The sequence below is a fragment of the Mustela nigripes genome, chromosome 17, assembly GCF_022355385.1.
Source record: "Mustela nigripes isolate SB6536 chromosome 17, MUSNIG.SB6536, whole genome shotgun sequence".
In the NCBI taxonomy this organism is placed as follows: Eukaryota; Metazoa; Chordata; class Mammalia; order Carnivora; family Mustelidae; genus Mustela; species Mustela nigripes.
In genome coordinates, this window is record NC_081573.1 from 19307655 (window position 1) to 19327831 (window position 20177).

Below are 20177 nucleotides of genomic sequence, written 5' to 3' on the forward strand. Positions count from 1 at the left end.
CCCGCGGCGCGCAGCCCGCCCGGCCCCGGCGCCCCCCGGCCCACGAGGCCGGGTGCCGTCGCTGGTGCGTCCGTGGGTCTGTGGGTCCTCGCGCCCGCCGGGAGCCAGGAGGCCGCGCAGCGCCAGCCACGTGACGCGCCCGCCGAGCCGCAGTGGCGCTGGCCGGGCGGGGGAGGCGGCGGGGCGGGCCGGGGGCGCGCGCCCCGCCTGGGTGCTGGACAGCTCCGCGCGGCCGCCCCGGCCCGTCGGCGCCTCCAGCTGTCCTCCGCCCTGGAGCCAGGGCCCCTTCAGCTCTGGCCGGGTCTGCTCCCGGGCCCACGAACTGGTCCCTCCCGGAGCCCGCGGGGCTGCCGTGCCCGGGAGGGGAAGAGAGTGGATGGGGGAGAGGACTGGTAGAAGGCGGCTGCTTAGGGGACCCCAGGGCAGGACCGCGCGAGGTGGCGCAGCGCTCAGGGCTGTCTGCCCCGTGAGGTGTCCCTGTTCTAGCCCGGGGGCCCCTGGCACATCCCTGAAATGCATCCTTCTGTGCAGAGCAAAGCTTGTGAAGAGATCCTGGGGAACACGTTAGGCCTATGGAAATTCACCCCTTTGGGGACCCTGAGCCCACCTAATCACCCCATCAGGCCCCCGGGGAATGGGAAGGAGGCTCGCTTTTCAGGACAAGGGGCTGGTCCCGAAGAGGCAGAAACCTGGGACAGGGACAGGAGCCAAACAGGGTCAGCCCTCCTTTCTTGAGACTAATGTGAGATCAGAGGTCCTGGCCTGGTGGCTTGGTATGAGCCCCCATGCCTGCCCCAAGCTGAAGCAGGACCCTCTCTTCAGTTACCACCACTCCGTTCCCTAGTATCTTCTTCCGAGGGAAGGTAAAGAGGAACTGATATTGTATTAGTGAAAGTTGTAGACCATGTAACTCGCTAATTCATTTTTACTGTGCAGGCCAACTGGATTTTAATTTCAAAAAAAGGGGGGTGTGGGGAGGGAAAATACCTTTTAGTTTTTCTGGGTGGGTGGTGTGTGTTCTCTCTCTTCTAATTTCTTTGGTGATTTTTCAAAAGCCGACTTCTTGAGAGATGTAGCAAATGATTGAAGAATCAAATAACAAGATAAATGACTCATTTATGGTAAAGAGCGCGAGCCTACCATAATTTGGTTTCAGAATTTCCCGAGACTGCTGACTGCTCAAGTAATGGGCATTTATGCGTGGCAAAAATGTTCAACAGAATTGCAGAGCTGGCAGAGAGGGTCTGAAATTTTGTTTCTATTTGAGGATGCTTTCTAGATGCATGCTTTCCAAGCCATGAGAGGAATCTATGTTGAACGCTGAGGCCACCGGGAGTCCTACTGGAGCCTGAGGCAAAAAAAGAAAACTGTAAACCCCTGTATACGTTTATCAGAATAACCTCTCATATTCTGAACTAAGTGGAAAGATCAATAAAACCTCTACAATCACAAAGTTGCCCAATTTGTCCACACCCCATTGTCAACCCTCCTAAGCCCATGCGGCAGGGGACAGCCCAGCTAGCTACTGGGAACTTTGGGCTGGTTAGAAGCAAGTGTCCGTGGTACAATAGTGCAAGACCATAAAACAACCAAGCACCACTTACCTGACCTTAAACTTTTGATATTTTGCTCACTGTGGATTTTTTGCATATATTTTTTTAATAACTTAAAAAAAATATGGTTTGTCTTGCTTCATGAGTTCTTTGGCAGAAAGCTACTCCTTGCTCATATGCAGATCTGAACCACCTGATGCCCCATTTCCAGTTTAGTGCCCTCTAGAGGCTGCCAACCCAGGCAGAGGCCTCGCTCAGGTTCCCCAGTATAACCCCGTTCTAGTCCTCATCCCCAAACGAACCAGCCACCTCTGGAATGGTTCCTGGTGGCCCAGTCTGTGCTGCAGGACTGGACACCCCCACTCATTGACCCTGCAACTTTTTAACAAACATGTACCCTCCGCTCCAGCATCAGTCGTAACCACGAGTTTTCAGTCTATCACAACCCAGACTCTTCCAACTAGGTGAGAATTCAGTGCTGGAAAGAGAGTGATGTCAGTAATAGCCCCAAGAAGTTGCACACCGCTGGGGCAGATAAGGGAGGAAGGGCCGAGGCAGAAGCTCAGGGTCCTCCTGGCAGGAAACTGGTCTTCGGAGATAGGAGGAAGCAAAGCTGCGTGTATTTCATGACACTCACGTGTATTTCATGAGACGCGGACTGTGGGCCACTGAGGCCTTCAGCTGATCTGCTCCAGGAGTGAGGAGAGGGAAGGGGCACGGAGCTGTCCCACATAAACCTCCATCCAGAGCAACGGGATCATTGCCAATACTCACATGCCCCAAGACCCCTGCAGGACAGGGAGGCAGCCAGGGAGGAGGTGGAGAGCTCCCTGTATCTTCCTCCATGATTTGCCTGCAGGAAGACTCAAGTTCAAGCCCACTCTTATCCAACTGGTTGCCAAGGTGGATGGTCATTGTCTTTCTTGATTTCAAATAGTTAGAATTTACTTGGGGATCAAAGGCTAAACGTGACTTCGGCAAGTAAAGCCAAAGCAGGTATCTTCCAGAAGGGCAAACCCTTTCTTGTCCAAACTTCACTGTAGACTAGATACTTCTCACTCTGCAGTCTACACCTTCCCCTTGGGCCCCACTCCATTCATGGTCACATCATTTACTGAGTCGATAATCCCTACCCCAATCTCCCAACACCAACCCATCGCTAAGTCTGGATGGCTAATCCCTACCATGTATCTCAAATCTGCCCCTTCTCTCCATCACCGTGGCACCTTCCTGGCCCCAGCCATCATCTATTTCCTCTCTTGCCGATCTCTGCAGAAGCCTCCTACAAGCTCCCCTGCATCCTAATCAGCACCTCACATTTTCAACGTGCAAAATGGATCATGTCCCCGGCGGAAAATACTCCAGAACAGACTTCAAAGTTCTTAACCCGAGCTTCATGATCCTGTGGGACTAGCTCTGTCCATCATCCTCTCCAAGCAACCCCACCTGCCCCCAGCTCATCCTGGCCTTAGGACATCTCACTCTCCCCAGAGCCAATTTCTATTCTTCCCTCGTTTTGCCGGGAGGACAGCCAGGAGGCAGAGCGGAGAGCATTTGGAGAGCTGCGCTCAGCCCTGTAAGCAGCCTCTCCAGCATGTGGACATACTGACTGACCCCCCAGGCTTCAGGCCCCCCTTGGGGAGAAGCACTCAAACCCCCAGGCCAGCTACTCACTCAAGTGATGAGAAGACAGTTGGGTCTACATTTTGAGCCAAATTCTCCTTCAACAGAACCTGTCCTTGGGCCCTTTCCAAGACCCCCTTCAGGGACCCCAGGGGAGCCTCACAGGTCAGTGTCTCCTAAGTGGCTATTTCGCTCCCATATACATTAGAATCCATGTTTCTCAAATGGCATTTTGAGAACTCAGCCATTTCGGTAGAAAGTAGCGTGAAAACCCACGTCTGAGGGATTTCTGAATGGTACAACTTTTGGAACAGGATGACAGAAGGACAGGAAAAGAGGTAAAAGCAAAAAAAAAAAAAAAAAAAAAAAAACTTCAAAGAGAGGGAGTTAAACGGTTTATTTGAATTTAAAATACTAAAAATATCAGGAGCACCTGGGGGGCTCGGTCCGTTAAGCATCTGACTCTTGATCTCAGCTCAGCTCTTGATCTCCAGGTTTTGAGTTCGGGCCCTGCGTTGGGCTCCATGCTGGGCATGGAGCCTACTTAAAAAAGAAAACACTAAAATTATCAAAAGCACAGTAAAATACCACTTTCCGTACATTAAAATGACTATAGTTCAAAAAGGGAAAGGGGCACCTGGGTGGCTCAGTTGGTTAAGTATCTGCCTACAGCTCAGGTCATGAACCTGGGATCCCAGTGATCAGGGATCCAGCCCAGCACTAGGCTCCCTGCTCAGCAGGGCATCTGCTTCTCCCTCTCTCTCTCTGCCCCTTCCCCTGCTCATGCTCTCTCTCTCTCTCTCTCACACGCGCGCGCTCTCTCTCTCTCTTGCTTGCTTGCTCTCTCTCTAGTAAATACATTTTTTAAAGGGAGAAAGAAAGAACATAACAAGAATTGGGGAGAATGTGGAAAAGTTAGAACCCTTGCACACCGCTGAGGGGGACGTACGATGGTGCAGCTCCTTGGAAAACAGGTGCGCCATTTCCCAAAAGCTTCAACATAGAGAGGCTATGGGACCCAGCAATCTATCCCCCAAAGAATGGAAAGCAGGAGCCTCAGGGGGTCCTTATACATATTTATAGCAGTAATAACACACGATAACTACAGGGCTGGAAGCTACGCGGGTGTGGACTGGATAAACAGGACGTGGAGAATCCACACAATGGAATATTCCTCTGCCTTAAAAAAGAAGGACATTCTTTTTTTTCTTTTTAAGATTTTATTTATTTATTTGACAGACAGAGATCACAAGGAGGCAGAGAGGCAGGCAGAGAGAGAGAGGAGGAAGCAGGCTCCCCGCTGAGCAGAGAGCCCGACTCGGGACTTGATCCCAGGAGCCCGGGATCGTGACCCGAGCTGAAGGCAGAGTCTTTTAACCCATTGAGCCACCCAGGCACCCCAAGGAAGGACATTCTGACACATGCTACAGCACGATTGAATCATGCCAGACGCAAAAGGACCAACAGACAGCATAATTCCATCAATAGGAGGGACGTGGAGGAGTCAAATTCATAGAGACAGCAAGTAGAATGGTGGTTGCCAGGGGCTGGGTTGGGGGAAGAATGGGAAATTGATGTCGAAGGGGTACAAGTGTCTCAGCTTCAGGGGAAGGTTGAACAACCACGTGCATTTACCTATGTCACTGACCCGCACAATGCGAGTGGTTAAAATGGTAAATTTTGTGTTATATATATTTTACGGCAGTAAAAATAAAAATCACTAAAAATAAACTGGCAGAAGAAAAGTCAGGTTTGTGACCACTTTTCCTCCTGTGCTTCGTGGGGTGCGGCGGCTAGTCTGGGTCCCGTTTTGGATCAAGTGTGGCTTCCTGGTGCCAGGTGCCCCCCTAGAGCCTTGGTCAGCCAGGGGATGCTGAGGGAAGAGCAAGGCTAGGGTCTGGGCCCACCCCGCCCTGCAGGGTCCTCGGGCACCAGCCCCAGCCAGCCTGCTGACCCAGCCCCCACCACACCTGCAGATGTGTCCCTGGGGATGGGCTGGGCAGGGCCACAGACACTCTCCAAGGCAGTGCTGATTCTTATGACTTTAATAGACCAGCGGCAGTAAAACCATTTCACCTTCGGCATTGAGCAGTAATTTAAAAATTATAGGCCTGGAACAGTGATGGTAGGTATGTCGTAAAAGCACCACTCCAAAAAAAAAAAAAGAAGAGGAAGACTTTTATTGCAATAAAAATGTTAGCACCAGGTCACTCCTCGGTTTACATAACCCTCTCCACAGTAATTTTGGATGATGAGTGCAGTTCCAATTTTCAATCAAAGAGCTCCCCTCGGCCTTGCTGAGCACTCAGAAGTGCCCCGAAACAATAATCATTTGTGTATTGATTTGGGGGAGAATCAATCCAGTTCAGTCCACCTCACTGAATTATTAATGGAGCAAAGCACATCAGAGCCCGGAGGGGGGTAACGGATGAGGTCCGCTCTTTAACCCTGTGGCTGCCAGAGGATACACATGACAGGTTGCAAGAGTCTGAGTCCAGAGGGAACCCCAAGGCTGGAGGGATGGATTAGGAAAACCAACGGGACAAGCCCTCACAGCCCCAGGCGTGGGTCCAAGTGGAGTATGGAGGGAGCCAAGCTCACTTCCACCCTCCAGGTGAGGGCCCTCGTCCCTGTTAGAGCTCCTAGGACCCCCCCCCCACCTCGGGGCACACAAGACAACTAGTGCAGTGCTCCCCACTCGCCGGGGCTCAGAAACGCCCTCTTCCACATGGTGGGCAGCAAACCTTTATTATGGACTTAACGGTTGTATTTCAGTCAGCTCATTTTACCCTATGTAAGCCTGTCTACCTCAAAAGGAAATTCTATGTCATCACCGTGAAAGCAGATCCAGACTCTTGCTGTAAATAGAGAACCAGAAATAGAAGCGGGACCCTAACAAAACATTGCACACTTTCTTGCCTGCATCCCTGTTTATCTGTCTGTTTCTGTCTGTCAGTCTGTCTCTGTGTATGTGTGTTAATCTCCACCAAGGAGATTTAAGAAGTAGTCGGGAGCATTCAAGGCACAGCTAGCATGAAAACAGAATTTCTCCTCTGTCCAATGAGAAAAGCTAGAGGAGAATTGAAGATCAAATAATGTTCTTGTATTGCGGTTTAGAGGTATTTTCTGCAAGATGTGACAGTCTCGACCCAGATCATTCAGGTCCCACTGAAAGTCACCTCAACCATCCCACAAGCAGGAAAAGAGGTCTGATTAGGCACAGACACTGGAACTGACCAGCAGAGGATTCGATCTGGCTTCCCAGCTCACTCTCCATGTGATGGGCTTCTGAATTTTTATGAGCCTTGTCTTCCTTACCTTTGAATAGGGGCACAACATGACTACCTCACTAGGTCATGGAAAGAACTGAAAGTGTTAATACCCGCAAGGCGCTTACAACAGCGCCTGGCTCAGAAGTAAACATGAGCCATTATCCGAATGCGCCCCTCTGGGAAAACTCCTATTCAGTCTTCAGAACCCAAGCCAGTCATCTCTCTGCCTTCCCCATCTCACGGCTCCTTCTCTACTTTGAACAGGCTTCTGGGGCTGCATGCATCATCCTCTTGTAATTTACAGGCTCATTTCCACGGCCTTCTGTGTCCTTCAGCCATCAGCTCCTTCTTAGAGGTGTTAATATGCCCTCTACATCCCCATCATCCAAGGCAGCTCTGCTCACACCTAGTGGGAGATGGTCAGCAAGTGTTTACCGACATCAGTTGAAGCAGACTATCGTGTGGCTCTGGCTTTGTCCAGAAATACCGTTCTTTCTTCCTGCCTCTCGTGGGAAGGAAGTCCCACCAGTGTCCCTGAGAATCAGGCGACACTGCCAGTGAACCCCAACCCATCCCATTCTCCCTCTCTGACTCAGCCAGAGCTCAGTTCACATACTTCTTCTTCATCGTTATACTTTTACGACATACGATGGCCAATGGCCAATGGATCATAAGGCTTTGTGTGCTTTAAACTTGGATGTAAGGGGCTACATACAGCTTGTATCCTCTGATAACTTGCTTTTTCCCACCCAGAATTTTGGCTTCAAGCTTTATCCATACTGATCTGCACGGATCTCATGTATTCATCCAGGAACCATGCATGAAAATGCATGACTCCCAGTCACACCCCCCCTGCCACTCCCAGCATGCTGCTGAGCATGGCAGGGGTTCAAAGGTCAACCCACTGCTGCCGAGACTTGGGACCCAGCTAATAGCTGGCTGATCACTCAGCCAAACCTTTCTTGAAATGTGCCACGGTGGGAACCTCTTCCTACCTGCTCCTCCTCTCAGGCTGGGGTCACGTCCACATCAGACCAGGTGGCTATCCCTCCTTTATTGTTCAGGAGTTTTTCCCCAGGAAATCTCTTACAGATCTAATCCCATTTTAGTGTCTGCTTCTCAAAGAATCCAAACACACTATTCCTTTTAATGTTTTCATTATTACTCAACTACACAGAATGCCGCCACCTGTGTATGCAGTATATCCTGAGGATGTTCACCCTGTTTCAGTGTTTTGCTATTTCCAGGAATGCTGGTACCATGTGATGGTGTCTGAGCCATGGAGCTGCACAAGTGGGCTTTTCCTCTTAGGCTGGCGTCAGGGGATTGGTGGTCCACAATGGCGCTCATGGATCCCAGACTCCTGGGGGGGTCACACTGTTGTGGCCGCCTCTCCCCTTGAGCATGGGCTGTGTCTAGAGATTCTTGTCTATGAGTAGCAAAAGTGATGGATGTCACTTTCAAGATTAGTTTCCAGAAAATCATGGGCTCCGTCTTGGGCTGCTCTCTCCCGCCACCTCTCACCCAGGCACTTGCTCACTCTGCAGGAAGCCATGCTGTGAGCTGTCCTGTGGACTGGTGGCAGGGAAGAGGGAGATTCCCGGTCAAAGCCACAGAAAACTGAATCCCACCAACAGCCAGTGCATGAGCTGGGAAGACAACCATCCCCCAGTGGAGCCTTCGGATGAAACTGCAGCCCCTTGATTGCAACCTCCAGAGAGATTTTGAAACAGAGGCACCCACGTGGAGGTTAAAGCCTCTGCCTGCAGCTGGGGTTATGATCCTGGAGTTCTGGGATCGAAACCTGTGTTGAGTTCTCTGCTTGGCAGGGAGCCTACTTCCCCCCTCTCTCTGCCTGCCTCTCTACCTACTTGTGATCTCTGGCAAATAAATAAAAACAATCTTTAAAAAAAATTTTTATTGGGCCGCTGCCTTCATCTCAGGTCATGATCCTAGGGTCCTGGGATCGAGTCCCACATTGGGCTCCTTGCTCAGCGGGGACCCTGCTTCTCTCTCTGCCTCTACCTGCCACTCAGCCTGCATGTGTACACACACTCTCTCTCTGGCAAATAAATAAATAAAATCTTTTAAAATTTTTATTTATTTGAGAGAGAGAGAGAGAGAGAGAGCACACGTGTGTGAGTGGGGGAGAGTCAGAGGAAGAGGGAGGAGGAAAGAAGTGGACTTCCCATTGAGCAGAGAGCCCAACGCGAGGCTCGCGGATCCCAGGACCCTGACATTCTGACGTGAGCCGAAATCAAGATTTGGTCGCTTAACCTGTAAGGACCTATTTTATAATTTTTATTTTAGCCAGAGGCTTCCATTGAGGTTAAACCATAACTTTGTTGTTTAACCCTTAAACTGTCCCTGCTCCCCTTCCCCCAGGGGACTTAAAAACAAGTCCCGAAACCAGCTCCAGGTGTGGAAGCCAAGAAAAACAAGGCTGTACCCACCACGAGTCTAGCCCAGAGACTAGCCCAGACATAAGTACAGCCATCTTGGCAAAGCAAAAGCCGGCACCTTGCACTGTAAGAGTGGGTTAGCATAAGAATGGCCATCCTGAAGGCTGGGAAGCCATTTTACTGAGGGTCCCTAACCAGCCCACACAGCAGGCGCACTTAACTTGAGATAAGAGAAAGTTGCTAAAAGCTAAGTAACAACTTCATATACCACCAGGGCGGTTAGGCGATGCTGTCACAAGGACCAGATGCTAAAGAAAAATAGTTAACTTGCAGAGATCACAATCCTGCAAGACAGGAGTCTCCCTTGGTTTGCAAACGTCCTGGTGATTTACAACAAAAAGGCTATCTCTTCAATGGCCCAATTTCCAGAGACCAGTGGCTCAGTTCCTCAAGCCTCAGGTCGCCCTTCCCACCATAAAACTGAAGGAGGCTGAGGCAGAAGGAAATGTAAATAAAGTTAAATTTCTTCTAAACCTAAATCTCACTTAACCGCCAGGATGGCGCCAAGGTGACGCCGGGGTAGCAAAAGGTTAAACAAAGTTAAGCTGTCAAAGTGGGGCACAAGATATGTATGTAGCTATGAAAAATGCCTTGAAAATGCTATATAAACCCTTGGCTTTGAGTGCTCGGGGTCCTTGTTGAAACCCGCTGTGCTGGGCGGATACTTGGACCCCAGCTAGCTGGAAATAAACCTCGCTGTGTGACTTGCATTATCTGTCTAATTGAGGGGTGGTCGGCTCTGTACCCTAACAAACCAACTGAGCCATCCTGAAATTTTTTATAGGTAGGTGAGAGGATATTTGCCAAAATAACAGTGTTATTATCTGTGCATTAGTTTTTGCTTGTTTTCTTTAAAACAAGCCTTTATTGGGCGCCTGGGTGGCTCAGTGGGTTAAGCCGCTGCCTTCGGCTCAGGTCATGATCTCGGGGTCCTGGGATCGAGTCCCGCATCGGGCTCTCTGCTCAGCAGGGAGTCTGCTTCCCTCTCTCTCTCTCTGCCTGCCTCTCCATCTACTTGTGATTTCTCTTTGTCAAATAAATAAATAAAATCTTTAAAAAAAAAAAAAACAAGCCTTTATTATATTACTTCTATATTCTGTGAGCCTCTCCTGGCCACCCCGTGCGCTGTGAATTCATCAAATGGCTGTATTTTTTGTTTAAATGTTTTTCGATGTTGTCTTGGGTCCTGCCTCCACACCTTCCCTCAGGTGTTTCTGTTTGTCAAACTCACCCCGCAATGCAAATACCTAATTCTTGCTCCCCCTTACCTTTCCATGCCCTCCCCAGACTTCTGTGTGAGAGTGGCTGAGGGGACAGACTCGGGCATGGGTCCCGACACATGGCCCAGGAGAACTTCAGTCTCAGCCCTTGGAGACAGCCTTTACCCACGTGGGCAGCACTCCCTGTCCTGGCCACTGGGGGAATTTGCTGGGGAGAGGAGGACGTTTGGGGGGCAGTTCCTAAAACTCCCAGCAACCGGCTTGTCACCACCAGCATGGCACTAGCAGAACCAATGGGTGGTTCCAAGGACGAGCTGTCCCCCCTGCCTGTCCCCACTTCCAGCCCCTGCTCTCTTTGCTCTGGAGCCAGCACCTGAGAGAGGGTGACTGGTTGACCTCAGTCACATGCATGCCAGTGCTTGCAGGGAGCAGGATTGAACATGTTGATCAATAGCCCTCTGGACTTCTTGCAATGGCAAGGGGCACAGCAGCCTCAAAAGAAAACCGAGGCATGAGACAATCTTCTCACTGTGTCTTCAAGTGGCCCTTTTGTCTAAGGGCTCACACAAATTTCTTCTTAGAGGGGCACAAATCACATTGGATTAGAGCCCATCACAATGCTTTCAGTGGAACTTAATTTAAACCTCTTTAAAGATCCTATGTCCAAATATAGTCACATTCTGAGTTTGGGGTTTAGGGCGTCAACATACAAATTTGGGGAGGACACCATTCATCCCATAGCAGTCCTCAAGCAGGGTTCTGGATCTCTCCTCCATTGCTGTGGAAGAGAGGAACTGCCTAAAACATTGTCTGGTGCATGAGGAAGGTTCAAAGATATTTGGAGAATAAAAGGAAGAAAGAAAAGGGAGGGAGGAAGAAAAGAAAGAGAGGGAGGGTGGGCGAGCACCAATGGAGTTAAGATCCTGACAGGTGTGTCCAGCATGGTGATGGTGCTGTACCAGAAGCCTCTGAGGCTGGGTGAGAATGAAATGAACCTGCAATTGTAAGAGGACAGTGGCCATTCCTCATCACAGGCAAGAGACTAGGAGCAATTCTGGGCAGATGCTTCTGAATACATTTAGATTTGGTGTTAGTTACATACTGCTGCATGACAAATGACTCCAAGGCTTAATGGCTCCAAAACTGATATGACCCACTGAGCCACCCAGGCGCGCCCCCCCCCCATAAAATTTTTTAATGGTGGTAAAATCTACATAATATAAATTTACCATCTTAGCCATCTGTAAGCATCAGAGGCATTATGTACATTCACATCGTTGTGCAGCTGTGACCTCCGACCACCTCCAGTACTTTTCTTCTTCACCCCAAACTGAAACCCTGCACCCATCAAGTGAAAACTCTGCTTCCCACTTCCCCCCAGCCCCTGGAAACCATCCTTCTACCTTCTGTCCCTATGAATTTGACTCCTCCAGATGCTCGTGTAAGTGGATTTGTCATTCCGTGCCTGGCCGGGCTCCTTTTCGAAATGCACGTACAGATCGCTTGACGGAAGTGGTGTCACAGAGAAGCACAGTTTTGAACTGTTTTTGCTTGTCAGTACAACAACGGCTGTCGCCACATTCGCATACAGAGCTCTGCCCCCTCATTCTTCGGTGCCTGCCCCGCACTCTGCAGAGAGCCCTCCATGTCATTTGTCCAAACCTTCCCTGCTGATGGACATTAGGTTGTTTCTAGTCTCTTTCCCTAGCCTTCTCAGTAAAAGACCTCAGTCTTCATCCCTACAAAGGGATCCGGTCAGGTCTTTAAAATGAATACCCACAGTGATAGTTTCTGAGCCAAAGGGAGCAGTTGAAACACGGATGCCCATTGCCAGTGTACCTAGAAAGCAGAATATAAAAATGCTCATTTTCTCAGCATCTCTGGGAGTTCCCATCAGCCTTTATATAACATTTTCTCGTATGGCTGGAGAAAAAAAAAACTTCACTGCTTCAATTTGCTTCTATTCAACTGAACATCGATTCATATGGTTTCTTGCCCATTTGCCTTTCTTCCTCTGTGAATTGCCTATTTCTACTTTTTACAACTTTTTCAAGGAGAAAAAAAATATATTCAGAAATAGAGAGGTATGTGTGCTACCCTCCAGACCAAGACCAAATAAAATTGTGCCTCCTAAAGCCTCCCATGAGGGCACATTTATCAACAGAATGAACGTGCCTTGAAATTCCTCCTTTAGCTGGTTTCCGGGGCATTTTATTTGTTCAATATGTGAATCATTAGCATCACAGCAGCTGAAATCATCAGAGCCAAGAAGCTTAAAGGTTTCCTTCCAGCTCCTAAATCTCAGATAACAAAGAAAAAAAGGCAAGTTATCTAGCACTGGAAATACAAATTTACATTTTCTCGGGTAGCTGAGGCCAAGTGCAACTTCACATCATGTGGGCACCTCGTGAGCTGTGTGCAGAGAGGAAGTCCCTGAGATCCTTGGGTGAGCTTCCTTCCACTTGAATCCCTCTACTGTCAACAAAGGAAATTGTGTAAAACACAAGGGAGGCATGTGGGTGGTTTTTGTTTTGTTTTGTTTTGTTTTGTTTTCTCAGAGAATGAGAATCAGAAATGCCCATCACAAAAGTTCATTCAAATATTTATTTAGATAACATTCTATGTCACTTAGAGAATGAAGAAATAGTAACTTTTACATTTTCCTTTGTTGTTGTTTCTTCCCATTTTTATAAAGAGGAGAAAACAAGCCCAGTTTTCCTAATTTTGTTGGCAAGAGCCAAAGTCTCACTGGATTCCATCTAAAGTGTGGCCACAGGTAGCCGTGTTTGAAGTAGTCAAGTGTAGGAGGCAGAGAGAACATGGACACACTCAGAAGCAGCTCCGTGAAGTCAGTGTTCGGTCAAATCTAATTGCAACAATCACAACAATGACACTAACAGTAATATTGTTCTCAAGGGAGTTGTCATGCCTTCAAGGCAACAGGTGCATTTTGTGCTCCAAGGTAGGCAAAAATCCCAAGTCATTATCCCCATTGTCATTGTCACTCTTTGATACGTCTCAGCCCCAAATTCAGATCCTCTCCAGTCTTGGTGTCCTTCCTCACAACGGCCTTGTCCTGGATGCCCTTGGAGCACCTTCCCTGTGCAAGATCCCTGCAGGCAGGAAGACAGAAAGGCTTTTCTTCACTTTCTGAAAGATAAAAGTGAGGAGCACTGGGTTGTGGCTTGGTCACAGCTGCCTAGCACTTAGACTAAAAAGGAAGGAAAGTAGCAGGTGATGTGGAAAAACTCCCCTCTCTAGAGGAAAACAGGATGGTTTCTAAGGACATTCATTTGAGCATTAAAATACTTTCAGCAGCAAGTCACAGAAACCCAACTCAACTCTTCCTCAGGGACTCTGGCCTGGGGTGTGTCCCAAAGCCTAACACGGGAATCCATGAGAAACCTGGCAGCAAACGGTGGTCTTTGGGTCTCTCATCCCAGCCCCTCTCCCTGTGCCTGAGCTCACAGCACCCGGGGCTGCACATTACAGACACTCAAGTTCCAAATTCTATGGAAGGGCTCCGATTGGCCCAGCCTGGCTAGCTGCTCTCCTATATAGGTCATCCTGGGTCAGGTTCCAGCGGTGGGCAAGGGCTAGCATTGTCTGGTCTTGAAGTCCTGGGAATTGGCATCAAGCAGGAGCCATTCCTTGATATCCCTGCACTGTGTCCTACAGCTTGCCATGAACCTCTGAAACGAAAGTTTTTGGTGTGAACCCAGATTTTCAATTCACCTGGGTAAGCCTGGTAGGCTGTTTGGTAAATATATGTTTAACTTTGTAAGAAGCTACCAGAGCTCACTGAAGAAGAAATGGTTAAAGCAAATAGTGTTGTATCTATCAACGACATTGAATTTTTAAGGGAAACGTTCCAACAAAGAAAGCTTCATGCCCAGATGGTTTTGTTGGTGAATTTTACTAAACAATTAAAGGAGAAGTCTTATCAAACCTACACAACCTTTTCAGGAGCATAAAATAGGAAGGAAACTTCCCAGGTCACCGTATGAGACCAGATTTATCCTGATGCCAAAACCAGAGAAAGACTTGACAAGAAAAGAAATGTGCCATATATAGATGCAAGATTCCTCAGCAAAACAGTAGCAAACTGTCCAGAAATACATTAAAGCGATACTATGTCACAACTAAATGGAGTTTATCTCAGGATCGCAAGGCAGATTCAACACTGGAAAATCAGTCCGTGTGATTTGTCAAAAATCCATAGATCTTTATACCACAAAGAGCAAATTTTACTGCGTGCAAATTTTTAGAAATCACCCATAATGTCAGGGGAGTCCAAGATGAGATGTACACAGTGACAAATGAACCCGTTTACAAACGGATGGCTTAAGCACACTCAACCTGGTGAGAAAGGGAGGAGGTAAGATGGTCTTTTGACCAGATTCTCTAAGGAGAAAGAAAAAAAGAACTACACATAAACTTGCAGTTGGTAAATTTGTTTCTCAAACAGATACAGGCTATGAATTCCAAAGCTATTTTACAGGTATAGTAGAGTTGAACAAATAAGTAGATATTTGGAGATGATACTGGAGATAAAAAGAGGTTTTTAATTGACTGAGAAAGAAGTTACCAAGAAAAATGACTGGTGGGGGGGGGGGGGGGGAGAAAAAAAGAAAAAAAATGGGTGGGGGGGGGGGGGGGAGGGATGCCAGAATGAACACCATGGTGCTGGATTGGAGTCAGAAATATCAATAGGAGCTCACTTGTTGAAGTACGCACATAGACAGAAATAGAGATACGTGTATTTGCGTGTTTAGAATACATAGCTAGACGTTCCTAGCTCAGGGAGCCTGGGTGGCTCAGTTGGTTACTCCTCTGCGTTTGGCTCAGGTCATGATCCCAGGATCCTGGGATCGAGCCCCACGCTAGGCTCCCTGCTCAGCAGAGAGCCTGCTCCTCCCTCTCCCTCTGTTGCCCCCTCTGCTTGTGCTAGCTCTCTCTCTCTCTCTCTTCCTCCACCCCCAACAAACAAATAAATAGAACCTCAAAAAACTAAAAACACCAATAGAAACCAGTACACACTTATTAGAACGGCTAAAATAAAAACATTGGCGATACCAAATGCTGGTGAGGTTGCAGGGCAACTTGAATTCTCAAAATTGTTGATGTGGCATTATGGAAAACAGTGTGCAAGTTTCTCATAAAGGTAACCATACCCTTACCCTATGATTCAGCCATCCCACTTGTAGGTATTTACCTTGGAGAAATGAAAACTTAGGTACACACGTATCTGTATGTGAATATTTATAACATTTTATTCATGATGACCCCAAACTGGAAATAACCCAAATCTTCTTCAATAAAATCAACTGTGGTAAAAAACAAAATGGAATATTACCCAGCAGAAAACAAGGAACAAACTACTGATACATAATAACATGGGTGAATCTCAATCTGGAGGAAAGAAACCAGACTCAAAAAGTATGTACTGGGTGCCTGGGTGGCTCAGTTGTTGAGCATCTGCCTTCAGCTCAGGTCATGATCCCAGAGTTCTGGGATCGAGTCCCGCATCAGGCTCCCTGCTCCATCGGGAGCCTGCTTCTCCTTCTGACCTTCTCCCGTTTCATGCACTCTCTTACTGTCTCTCTCAAATAAATAAGTAAAATCTTTAAAAAAAAAAAGGGGGGGGTACGTACTGTATGAGTCCATTTATATGACACTCTCTGACAGAGACGGTAGATCAATGGTTTCCAGAAGCTGGGATTTGTAGAGGGCTTAACTCCTAAATGGTTCACCACAAGGGATTTTGGGGGCTAATGAAACTGTTCTTTATCATGACGGAGGTGGTTATATGACTTTGTGCACTTGTCAAAACTCAAAACTACACACACACAAAAGGTGAATTTTACTATATGTAAGTTATTTTTAATTAAATTTTAAAATTTGTCCAGTATATACAAAGCCAAAGCCCTCTTAACACCTCATCCCAGTCTCTTCCCTACCTTTCAGGAAGTAACCATTAAAATGAAATTAACATAGGTTGTTGTTGTTGTTGTTTTACATACTTACATGTATATGCATCGATAATATACTATTTGTGGTTTCTTTAAGCATAATGAACACGATCACATTGTATATACCCTTCTTCCTCTAGTTTCTTCCCTTAGTAGTCGAGGGGATTTTCAAAGGTCCCTTCGGAGCTCTCTGGAGTCAGTGGGGGAACAGATGCTGAGGAGGACACTGTGAGCTCCATCCATCTTCCTTCCTTCCTCTGGGCCTTCAACACCCTGGGGCGGGGGGTGCTCAGCCCGGGGGATAGGGGGAGCTGGCCAGTCACATCTCAGGGACCTGCCTGTGTGGCCTGTGCCGATCACCGCACATTTCATATTCCTTCCCCTGGTCTCTGAGAACACATTCAAGGAAGACCTGAGGCCCCACCCTGCTCTCAAGACTCAGCCCTCTTGATTTCAGAGCCATGGAAAACTCTCCACCCTGAGTTACCTGGGCAGTGGGCTGTCAGTCTGGAGCCACCAGCAGCCCGTTGCCCCCTGACATGGAGCCGACCACAATGAAAGCAACCCTCAAGGGTTGGAGAATGGGCTCATGGGTCCTGAAAACATTGCTGGAGACCATGAAGCCACCAGCAGGAAGCCAGCACCACCTTTGGACTTCCCAGTGTCAGGAGTCAGTGAAAAGCTCATTTTCTTCAGCTGGAGGAATCCTGAGGAACACGCATCCCATGCACCAACCGCAGAGCCCCAAACCAAGCTTTGGCTCCTGGTCACCTGTTCCCCACTCCCACCCCTCCCACCCTGCCCAAGAAGAGCCTGGCTTTAAGTCCTTCTCCCACAGCCTGTCCCCATGCCCTCCATGTGCCTTGACACCCTCCCCCTGGATTGGACCCGCCTCCAAAGCCACTGATGGCAATGCAATGATGTTCAATAGTCGGTTATTCCCTCAAGCAAAAATGGTGCTTTATGAAAATTGTGGCTGTGTCTGCTAACAGCTCAGTCACAAGTACTGCTTCTCGAAACAACTCCTGTACCTCAGGACTCCCACAGACGTGCTTTCTGCCTACGTCTCGAGTGCTCGAGTATCAAGATTTAATGAAACTAAGAATGTTTACTGCTTCATAAAAGACATTCTTAGGGGAAACTGGCTTTTTATTTTTCTCACAAAAGTGATGGTGAAGAAAAAACACAGTGACAACTGGAGCCCTTTGCTGCCGCCGCCTTGATTCCTGCTAGGGTGCCAGCAATTTTCCTCACCATTGCTTTCGCACACCAGGGCGAATGTCAACATAGTAAAAAAGGCAACAAACATCTGTGTATCATTATGAAAATCGATTTGACCACCTGAAAGGGTCTTAGGTGCTCTTAGGGACATTTTGAGAAGTGCTGCCTTACACTATTTGAAAAGATAGACTAGTTGTCCAAAAACTTCAGATTATGTAATCCAATCAAGATAATAGGATCCATTTTTTTAAAGTCACGTGTCCACAAATGTCTACCATGTTTCAAACACCATTCTGTGCTGGGGGTATGAGGTAAATATAGGCATATGTAGCTCCCTATGCTTTAGGGCTTAATTTTATTTGCGGAGACAGACAATAGACAAAAAAGACAAGTTTAGACTATGAAAAGGCTATTAAAGGACAGAGTCAGTACAATGTACTGGAGGCTGGCCTGGGGGAGTCCTTGTCTCCTCCAGGAGAATGGCCAGGGGAGGTTTCCCAAGGCATACCCTTAAGGCAGGTTAGAAAATGAAAAAGACCCATTCCTGCAAAGGGCCCAGGAAACAGCATTCTAAGTACAAGACACAGAAAACACAAAGGCCCTGGGACAGAAATAGCATGGCATTTTTAAAGAACAGGAGGGGTAGAGTTAACCCTGGCCCTATTTCTCTCTCCTGCCTTTGCTCCCTGCCTAAGGGTGCTCACCCAATCCGATGGGTTCAAGGTCATTCACTGCATGCATGGCTGAGGGCCACAAATGCTTTTCTTCCGCTGACCCTCCCCAGTAGCCAGCCTTAGGCACCCAACCAACATTGGCCACCAAACAGGCCAGGCTCAAAACTGACACGGCATACCTCAGGCTAGCAGTAAAGATGCACCAAGGAAAACCACAACCTCACAACGACCCAAGCCCTATTACCACTAAACTCACCTCTGATTGGATTGGGGAGAAGGTGCCCATCAGAACTGCAACTGACCCCCAAAACAAGAGAAGAAACAGACAATAACCCCAGAAGCATGGGAGAGGGAGAGAGATGCTGGTTCTGGCGGAGATGAATTTGGCTCTTAGGAACACTGCCTGATCCCGGAACTGCCCCCTCTACAGCTCCTTGGGACTGTCCTGTTGCTTCTGACATGAATTTTGTGGAGTCTGACCTGCGTGTTCCCGGGTAACTGTTCAAAATTCCAATGTAATCGACTCCAGCGCAATCGATCAGGGTCAGGCCCTGCAGCCCTGTATTTGTGCAGCAGCCAGAGCCCCGGGCCTTGGGGGTGCGCTTCCCACCTGGCCCCCTGGGGATACCGACTCTGATCGCCCTGCTCAGCGGAGCCGCGGGGAACGTTGTCCTCCCTCGCCTCGGACGCGGACGCCACCGCCCGCGGAGACCTAGGGAAAATACTCTGCGGCGGCAGAGGGCGGGAGAAACTGGCTACTCAGGTTCACCTTCACACACCCAAAGTGAGAGGGGCGCGGGGTAGGGCAACTGGTAAAAAGAGAGCCGGGACGCTCGGTTGAGGCACCGCTGGGATTCGAACCCAGGATCTCCTGTTTACTAGACAGGCGCTTTAACCAACTAAGCCACGGCGCCGCCCGCACGAATACCGCGAGAATCTGGGCCCCATCACCATTTATTCCATCCGCCGTGCGCTTGCGCATGCGTTCTGCCTGCGGCCGGCGCATGCGTGGTGTCTGGTTCGACTCACTCCCGGGGCTGGGGTGAAAGGGTCGGACGCGGAAACCCGGGAGCAAATGGCGCGAGAGGCGCCGGCGGGCTGGTCTTCCCGGTCTCTGTCGCATCTGCCCCCAGGCGCGGAGCTCCGTGGCCAGGTGTTTGAGGGACGCCCGCGCCAAGTCAGGCCTTCTGCCCTCCAGACCAGGTGCGGGAAGCCCCCCAGCCCGTCCTGCGAGGCCGAGCCCCGGGGGTCAGGTCGGGGCTCACACCCCGCGGTGGCTCCGCGGTGACCACGCCGCGCAGTGATCGCTCCGGCCCCCTGAGCCCGGGAGGCGGCGGCGCTCCGGAACCGCGCTCGGGCTTGGCGGCCCTTCCCGCCCTGCGGGCGCATCCAGCCGCCTGGCGAGACCGGCCCTTCCGTCGTGCCGCTTCTCCCAGGACACCGCGGGCGCCTGAGCTGGCCCTGCGGGACCGGGAGCTTCGAGGGGGCCCCCGACGCCGCCCGTGGGGAGGTTTGTGCTGCGGGAGCAAGCGGGGCCCTCCCCGCCCAGGCCTCCCGCCTGCTGCTTCTGGGTCTCCTCTCCCGGACGCGGCAGCCACCTCGTCCCAACACTCGTTAGAGCGCCTGCGAGCAACGACAAAACCAAACGCGGCTGCCCCCTTCACCCAACGGCGCCTCCGGCCGGAGAGCCTCAAACACAGAAATGTAAGTTTCTGCAAGTAGGGACGCAGGGCCCGGTCACTGGAGTGACCTGCAATAATAGCAAAACCCGAGAAGCCACCTGTGTGCCCATCCGTGGCGCACTGTTGGCACCTGCAGCCCGGCCGCGCCCCACAGCCGAGAGGGGGACTGCTTAGCAATGGGACTTCCCTTTCCAAGACAGCCCGGTTGCTGGGAGGGCGCAGAGTGGAGCTCGGACATGTTCATCCATCATGGGCGTGAATAAATGGATAGCCGCAGTCTGACCAGTCACCAGGGTGACGACTGAGGAGGGCAGCACCCAGCCCAGGACCTGCCCAAATAGTGACCAGCTTCTGGTGTCCCTGGGCAGAGTTATGGGATGCCAGTCAGTTGACATGAAATAAACGAGGCCTGCAGTTAAGTTTTTAAGACAAAACCAAGGGGCATATTCCTGATTGACAGAAATCGCGCGAGCCATACCAGATGGGAAAGGAAGCCCT

At 49.6% G+C, this 20177-nt stretch overlaps 1 non-coding gene across 1 annotated transcript; it reads right to left on the reverse strand.

Moving 5' to 3' along the window:
• Nucleotides 1-18837: 18837 nt before the first annotated feature.
• On the reverse strand, nucleotides 18838-18911 carry TRNAT-AGU (transfer RNA threonine (anticodon AGU)). The gene has a single exon. It is a non-coding gene; the product is annotated as a tRNA-Thr (tRNA).
• Nucleotides 18912-20177: the final 1266 nt, after the last annotated feature.